We start from the raw sequence: 9,489 nt of genomic DNA, 5'->3' as shown, positions 1-9,489 counted from the left end.
CGCCCAATGGTCATTAAACAAAATGACTATAACAGTAAAAAAACTAGCTTAAATTCGATGAACAACCAGACCACACTGATTCAGAGCCATGTAGTTTCACATACTAGATGAAATAAGTGCATATATTTGATGATATTGTAGAGAAAACTAAAAATTTAGTTTTATCAGATACGAAATTTAGCGACCTGTGTACTTTTCTGCGGTTTAAAAATTCTGATTGTCTTCAGCTTCAGGCGCCACCCTGTAAAGGTTAGTGACCAGAATGGGAAAATTTTTAAATACCTTTTCAGAAAACTAGCCTATTAGAGATCATGGAACGTTGAAACATAGATTGGTTAACGTCAAATGGACGAAAATGAGGTTTGAAGTTGAAAAACACTTTCGCATTTTTTCCTGCCGCATACTGTACAAGGTTCCCAACTTGAACATTTTGTATGTAAAAACAGTATTTTATTATTAACTTTTGTCATCGACTGTAAAATTGGTAAAATTTTTAGCGATATCAAAAAAGTTTTCTGAAAGTCATAGAGCTTTAAGTAAAGCTTGACGGTTTTGAAAATAAATTTCAATACTTTACATCTCAAAGAATATTGGATGAAATATTTTCCAATTTTTTTGAGGGAACACTTACACTTTAACATTAAAAGTGCTATCTTTAAAGGTTTAATTTGTTCACTACGTTTTCCACCAATTGAAGTGCATTATTTAAACGAAATATGCATAGGACCTACTCTGGATATGAAGTTTGGTAGGTCTTGTATAAAAACATTACAATAAGAGAGTTTCAAGAAAATGAAGACAGTTGGCATTTTATTGAACAAAATATGATAAATTTCAAGCAAACAATAACAAATTTACATATTTTGTAGTTTATTCTAAACGAAGCTACATATATATAGCCCTAGGTTTAATCTGTAACAAAAATAATGAAAATGTTTCATGAAGTACATATTCTGATATAATGTTTCAAAAATTGGTTCAAAAATCTTAAAAGTTTTACAAAAAGTAACTTTTAACTAACTTTTTCTCAACTTTTATCTGATTTTACTCAATACTTCGGAAAATACAACATTTACAACGGATCTGATTCACCTATGGAAAAAGTTTTAAGCCTTTGAATAATACAAAAATATGGCGAAAAAATTGCTGTACGCAAAAAAAAGCTAATTTACAATTTGGTGCCCTAGCAGTTCAGGCGACGAACAAATAGTTTGGGTTATAATTGTAAAATCAGTAGCTTATACACATAAAAACCTTCCTATTTCAACGTCTGATTCAGATAACTAGGTTTTACTAAGACATGACTTCTAGCTCAACTTCTAGTTTTAAATTCCTTTAATTCGAAATTGGGCACAACAGTGTAGTAACATCTATCTATCTATATCTATATATATAATCTATATATATAAATGCAGTGGCATACGTGGGACCGCGCATAACTTACGAACGGAGCGTCCAACTTTGGACGTCTTTGTTTTGTTCTGTTAGTTTTCACCCAAGGAAGGTTTATGAGCCAAAAAACATGAAAAAATGAGACTTTTCAAAAATCGATTTTCTATATCTTTTTTACCGGGGACTTGAGCTTGGCTAGAAACTTTAAACGTCAAAAAACGCAGTAGGCAAGACAAAGTTTGCCGGGTAGGGGAACTGGGGGTAAGACGCCCACGTTAAGGAAGAGTCCAATTTTAATCACGAAACACTTCATAATACACACTTTTTTGGCACTTACATGAAGCATCAATATGTTTCCTTCCAAATGGAAGAAACCATAAACCAGTTTTATGTTTTACTACTAAAAAATTCAAATTTGAAAAAAAGTTTGATTTTTAGAATTTTTGTTTTAATGCGGGGTAAAACGCGCCACTAGCCACAGCTAACGCCAGGATGCCAATTTGTGTAAATATACTTGCGCGCCTGATTTATTGTCAACTGCTATTGTTCGAGAATGGTATACAGTCATTACATAATTATGGATCACCTGTAATTATGGGTCAATTCCATGTAAACGTCATAATGAGCTGTTTTATCAATAATTACTACAAAATGACGCATGGCTGTGTGTTTAGTGAACTTATTTATAGTAAAAACGTGCTGTTGCTTGATTCCAACTTGTGTTCTACATAATTTGTGCCAGAATTTGGATCTAAATGGCTATTCTAATGTAAATAACTAGGGGTGGGCATTTTACCCCACACATGCCTCAGATGTTTGGACCCTTGTAAGAAAGTTGTGCAAAACAGTTTGTGGGGATAGCGAGAAAAAAAAAATCTTTTAAATGATGTAAAAAAGTGCATACATTTGACAGGCTAAAATTACATCAAAAGTGACCAAAATGTTTTTTCGAAGTTTTTGTTCATTTTTTTTAGTAAAAATATGATAACTCAAATGTAAAGAAGCATTTTTATTCTTATTTTAGCGATTGCAATTGAAAAAAGTACTGAAATAACGTGGTTTGCCTAAAACAAAGGTGGCGCAACTTGCCCCCTATGGGCGTTATGGCCGCAGTTCCCCTACAGCTAGTTTACCTTATTCCCTTTTCTAATATTCGCTTGGACAGTACTCATTGGCCCATAAGTTTGGCTCTTTAGCCGAGGAGATTGCACGTTACAACCTCCCCCACATGCTACGCTTGGTTCCACAGGCACCTCATCCTCTTTGGAGCCACCATCCTCTGGTATGATTTGCAACAACGCTAACAGGTACCAGGTCTCTCTCAAATGCTCAAAAATCGATATCTCTTCTCGACATTGAGTCAAGCAGCGGCTTGGAAATTGAGTGTCCGTGGATGCCTCTAATGGGGAGTCTTGTCAGCGCTTTTGTGGAATCTCGTAGCAGATACGCTATTGAGGCAACTCAATAATAGCGGTTTTCCTACTTATGTTACGTGCTAATGACTACCTAATATTCTAATTGGTATTTGCATCAGTACCCTTTTCAACCTGTTCAGGGGTAGTGTCGCCAATATGGCCTTTCGGTGAATCCGAGTAAAGCATCCTTTCATGGAATGACAAAACCGTAATGACGTTCGATCTTTGTGTCTTTTTGATTCTGAAATCAATGTGACTGAACAAAAAGTACGTTGGAGTCATTCTTGATTTCGAGCTTTCCTCAACTATCATATTGAGTTCAGAATCTCGAGCAATATCGGTGAACCTTTTTTTAAAGCTTGAGTTCTAATTCTAAAACCTAAGTATATTGAATGGATTTACACAACTGTTTCTCAAACAATATTTACCTAAGTATGAATGTGGTGGCACAAGCAAGAAGTGAAGATAATTCAAACAAAACTGGATCATTTCCAAAGGATGTGCATCATGGCGATGTCAGGAGCGTTCACTTCAACTCCCATGGCAGCGCTGAAAATTCACCTCAAATAAGAAGAAATTTATTGGACTTACCGCCTATGGATACTCGGTTTACTAGAGGAAACTCCTGTCTGTAGACCTAGACCGCAGATCAACACACACCTCGTTGTCTCCATTATTGGTGGACTTGGATAAAGTAATCCTTGCTCCACGTGATCTTACAATTGCTTATAATTTTCCATGTAGGACATTTTCCACGCAATTCCCTCCCCGAGAAGAGTGGACATCTGGTAATCTGTAGAGAAGTAAGGCTACATCAGTCTTACTCACATGGTAGACACTGCACTGTTCTTCAGTGCATCTGATATGTATGTAACTGTCCAGGTTTTTGCACAACTGCGTTTCCGAGTACTCGGTTAACACTCATTAAGTTAACTATACCTCAAAAACCTGAATATTCAGGACGTTTTGTTGTTCTTGACCCACTGGGACAAAGAGCCATAGACTCTCTATGCTTTATGCGTTAATACAGTGTCCTTTTCAGGGCGCTGTTTGAATCGTTTTTCTAGAGTGACGATCCTATTCCCCTACCTTTTTATCCCCATTCCATCGTTTTTTTGTTTCCCTCTCACTCAAGTGATGAATCATGTTCATGGCGATGTCACAAATTTCCTAAATGAAGGAGAACGTGCCTCTGGACTTACTGATACCTACTGATACCATCCTCTTTGGAGTCACCATGCTCTGGTATTGTTACCAATAACAGGTGTTACCGTCTATAATTATTGAATTTACCCTACCGAAGTTAGGATACTCATTTTTTTTATGCAGAGAAGAGTACCACACACAAACTTTTATAATAACCACACTTCCTCCACTTAAGTATTGCCATAGCAGATAAAACCATTGTAATTAGAACAGAATCGATCCTTGCGCTGTACACATAGTTTTCTCTCTAGCTGCAATGAAGTAACGTGTTGCATTCCCGCGTATCACGTATTTTGAACCGTAACCTTTTCGCGCTTTAGTTGCGTGGTAAAACTACATCCGAAGACCACTACTTCACCGCGAGTATTCCCACATGTCCGGAGAACCAGCTCCGAACAAGGAAACAGGTCTTCTAAATATATCACCTGTTGTAGACAGATAACAAAAGATGGTGACTCCAAAGAGGATCAGGTGCTTGCGAAACCAAGCTTGACAAATCACATGGCCATGTGGTGCCCGTTTTCATCAAATGTCAAAAATCACTGTGATGGAAAAGTGTGAAGAACTAGCATTCACGTTAAAATATACGACAATAAATAAAAAGATCAAAGAAAAATATTCGAAAAAATATGAACAGATTTGTTCTCCTAGGCGATAATCTCCCAGGTAACAATTTGATGCTGTTCAAACGTTTTTTCAGCTAGTTTAAAGCAGCCTTTATTTGAACAAAAGCTGAACACAAGAGGTACAATCCTTTATTCAGCCCTTGAACGTCTAATTTTGATTATTTCATTCAACCTTTAGCTGATTTGAAGTTCATTAAAAGCCTGAAAGTTTGATATGCGCTTAATCAGTCATCAATAAAATGTATTTATTTCGGTTAAAAATAAAAAAATACACTGTCGTAAGCATTGTTTTCCATTTGCGGCCTTCTATTTCCAGAAGGGATGTCATGGAATTTATAAATCAATCTATGGGAAAACTGGGATTTGAACTCTGACCTGCTGAATTATAGTCACTCATATTAGCACCTACACTATATTCTCGAAAATGAGAGCATACATATTCTCGAAAATGAGAGCATTGTGTCTGAATAATCAAGAACAAAAGTTGAACTAAGCCTGGATTAAGGCTGAAGAAGCGATGAGGACTCTATGAAAATATTTTTTGGGTTAGCTGTCAAAAATTTTTTGATTATAGGTTGAACAACAGATGGTTAATTCTGCATGTGGGTGTCTGTTTTAAAGCTGGTTACACAGATAAATAATATTCTATTGAACTTGAAATACAGCCATCCATGTATTGCTGATTAAAGAGGTTGAACAAGCCATACTTCAAACCAATATTCAGCAGTCATTGTGTTAAACCACTGACACCATTAACTAGCCAATGTTCAGCTAATACTCTCACTGTTCAGCATTTTTTGTTACTTAGGCTTGCACGTATCTCCGACTGCAAGTGAATGTAGGCGCCGAAATAGATTTCATTTTGGTCACCATTTTATAGTATTCAGTTCAAGTTGGAACAAGCGGTCACGATATAATTGGAAATTTATTTGTTCCATTTTTGTAACTATGTGGGAGACACGTTGATACTCTTACACTTTTATCCGGAGGTCTTATTGTCGATTTCTTCACCTCGGCATTACCGGTAAGCCAGGCTTACCCATATAGTTAAACCTGGTTTAACGCTTAAGCCAGAAGGTGAAGAAATCGGCCCTTATTGACCTTTTTGGGGGATTGCAAGAAGTTTCAGGGGGTACCAGAAGGTCTAAGGGGCATGGCATGTCAGGAGATCATCAGGGGTGTTTCCGATGGCCTCGAAAGGATCCAGCGGGGGTCTCATGGGTGATTCAGGGATCCTCAGGAAGTTTTAGGGATCTCAGTGGCGATTCAGGTGGTGTCAAGTGACTTCATGAGATCCCAGAGTCGTTTCAGGAAGTCTCAGTGGGTTTCAGGGGAAATTCAAGGGGCTCTCGGGGGCGTTTCGAGCGGTCTTACGAACTACGGCGGGTCTCAGAGGCGTGATAGGGAGTCGCTAGGTATTTCGGGGGGTACCTGAAGGTCTCAGAGGCATACAGTAGGTCACAAGGGTGTTGCGGTGTTGCAGGGGATATCAGAGGGTTTGAGAGGAGTCGCTTGGCTGCTTCAGGGGGCCTTAGAGAGTTTTTGAGCTCTCAGCGGCGTTTCAGGTGGTTTTAAGGATTCTCAGGGGCAGAGGGTCAGAAGGTATCAGAGGCGTTTCAGAAGGTCTCGGAGGGTTCTAGGAGGATTACAGACGCGTTTTGGGGGCCCCAAGAGGTTACAGGGGGATTTGTGACAAGGACATAACAGGGGGTCTCAGAGGGTTTCAGGGGAGTACCAGGAGTTCTCTGGGGCGTTTCAAGGAGTCCCAGAGGGTGGTTCTAGTGATCAGGGGGATTTCTCGGGTGTTCAAGGGGCGCTATAGTATCAAATGCTATAAAGGTATGACCCTGGAGCCAACCGACTCACTCTGAAACGCCCTTAAATCTTTTGAAACACCTTTGAAAGGGCTTAAACCACTCTAAAACAATTCTCAAACCACCCTGAAGCACCTGAAATCCCACTGGAATGGCTCTGAAGTGCATCCAAGTGTCTTTAGAACCACGTTAAGCCTTTTTTTCGGAGGGTTCCAAAACATCTTGGAACCTCCTTCTTTTAGGCTTCCCTGAAACCCCAGGTAACCCTCTTGGCCTTCCAGCAAAACCTGGAATTAAATTCCCTCTTTTAAAATGCTGACCTAGTTTTTGCACAAAACTTCCTCTTTGCGTACCTCGTTTCAGTTAATGCACCCCCAGCGCATGGCATGAAAAGAGGTTCCAGTGTACCTACCTCATATCGAATCTGATATATTGAGCATCATTTGATTCTATATGAACAGTGTTCCCAGCAGCAGAAGTGACACAATGTGAAAATAATCACAGCACTAGAAGTGATCTACAACTTTGTTAGTGGCTTATTTCGTATCGGATCAGAGATTTTGAATTTATATGAATTGACTGTAGGTGTCGTCAGCCACAAAATTACTATTGCGTTTCAATGTGAAATATTTGAGTACTCTTTAGGTATAATAGGTATGATTGTTGACAATTTAAAGTCTATTTCAGCTGTCTGATCTGAAATATTAAGCTTTGTTTCAATCTGCAAAATGCGTGTTGCCAGCCAAGCCCGTGCGTGAGGGAGGGGTTTTGGGGGTTAAACCCTTCCCATTGCCGATGTTCCATATACTAGGTGCCCCTCCGCTGTTTGTCGAAATTAGAAAAAAAACCCTCCCTTGTCGCCAATCAACATATTTATTGTCACACCACAACATGGCAGCACTTGAGGGCCACCACAACGTTGTAAATTGCTTTCTTATTTTATTTTCAGAGTAGCCAAGTACAATAAGAAATTGATGTCAAAATATGACATAAAAATGCCACTTGAAGTCACACTTATCCTAATAAAAGAAAAAAAAAAAAGAAAAAAAAATCATCACTAAACACTCGAATTTGATATTTTGTATCGATACTGTGATATGACTGTTTTTTTTTATAGTACAGTGTAGCCAGTTGCTAAGAGAATTTGAAAGCATCGATTAATTGTTAACAAACACAAGTGCCGTATCGACATTTAAGGCCCCCGCAAGGCACATTTATTTGTGTTCTTTGACAATAGTTCCCATGGGGAAAGCTGTCAGCAAAAAACTAAAACTTAGACGGACCGGACGTTGTATTTCAGGATTTGCAAACTCTGTGTTACGTTCATTTAATCTATAATGAACGCACAAATTACAACAATTACAGTAAATTCTATGATCTTTGTAACAAATCTTCTTTCCTTTAAAACGGTGGATGGCGCAACGGTAGTAACGGTCATCAAACTAACATTCCTTCCCTTTCTCGATTGACCGTAAGGACGTGACCCATGCCATTATGGACCCAACATAGTTAGTCCCAGCATAAGTTGTTCTGATAATTTTGATACATTAACCTTCTTCGTGCATTAGCTTGCGCTCACCAGAGCTACATATTTACCAACATATGATTGTACCAGAACAGTGTTGCCATCTAACGACAAGGAATTATAACATCTACATATATCATTCGATGGCCTTTGTTATTCTTCCTTGCTCTAGTGAGCATTGCATGTCTCTATTTAATTGTATTGTTTAAGAGTTATGACAATAATGGAAATGGACGATATTCTGAATTTTGGACGTAGAAAAATGGACGAAAAAAGGTTACATATGAATGAAATGAACTCGAACCAAGGTTTGACTGTAATGAAATTGACATATGATATCCAGTTGATGATCTGATTTTTGGCTTAAGCATTCAAGAGTTGAGACATCTATGTGCGGAAAATTATTTTCACACATGTCGTCAGCTCATCGTGTTCCTTGGCAGCCACACAGTAAATTCTGAAAAAGGGGAGAGACAGGTCATCCGAGAACCACTCCCGAAAAGGTATGCTCGCCAAAGACGGAATCCAGTGCCAGTGCTTCAAGTGAGCTTGACATGTTTGCGTCGTCTTTCCGAAAAGAATGATGATCCACACGTGGCAGCTGTGCTCCTCACCTGTGTGCAGTACCTTACACACACATGAGCTTACACATTTATCTGCAGCCTGAAGTGGATTATATTTATTTGCGTCAAAAATTCAATATCACAGATGGTTGCTCGCTTACAGCGACGGCGAGAGAAGTCAATCCCTCCTTCTCCACAGTGCGCCCCCCCAGTTCTAAAGGAGTACATAGTAATAAAGCTTCATACTGGGAGATGAAAAAAGCTGGAATTGTTATGGCTGTCGTGCACCCCTTGGTCTGGAAATCGGATTTTTGCAAGTAATTTGCAATTGAGAGATGGATTTTTTTTTTCTCGTTGCTGAAAGGTACCTACAGTAAAAAGTTCTCAAATGAAGCGTGGGGTTTGATTGAAATGTTTTTGGCACGTTGATGAATATGTCAGTACTACAGAAATAAATGCAAGGCAATTGGGGGCTTTTTGAAACCTGTTGGACTCATAGTTGGCCTCAAATCCAACCAAGATGAATTATAGTAGTAATTTTTAGGTGATTTGGCCGACAAAATCAAACCTGCCGATAATACCCTTGGTCACTTTTTATAATCAAGCCTTGAGTTCAAAATGGCAGGACAAATATACAGTAGAACTTTCCATACAACGCTGGCAACAACTGGCCCGTGGCGCAGCGGTCACACGTTCACTTCATAAAGTGAATGGTCATGGGTTCGATGCCAGCCGCGGCACTTGTAATTTTTTGTGAGCTGTTCGAAGAGAGCTACGGATATTTTGTATTTACTCTGCATTACGCTTTATAATAACAAAAAAAATGAGATTTTTCAAAACTCACGCTATTTTGGAGCATACATGTAAGAAGCAATCACTAAAACCATGAATTTTGTATAAAATTAAAGTAGAAAAGTTGAGTCATAGATCATTGAAGCCAAATTTAAC

The sequence above is a fragment of the Aedes albopictus genome, chromosome 1, assembly GCF_035046485.1.
Source record: "Aedes albopictus strain Foshan chromosome 1, AalbF5, whole genome shotgun sequence".
Classification (NCBI taxonomy): domain Eukaryota; kingdom Metazoa; phylum Arthropoda; class Insecta; order Diptera; family Culicidae; genus Aedes; species Aedes albopictus.
This window is presented reverse-complemented; position numbering follows the sequence as displayed.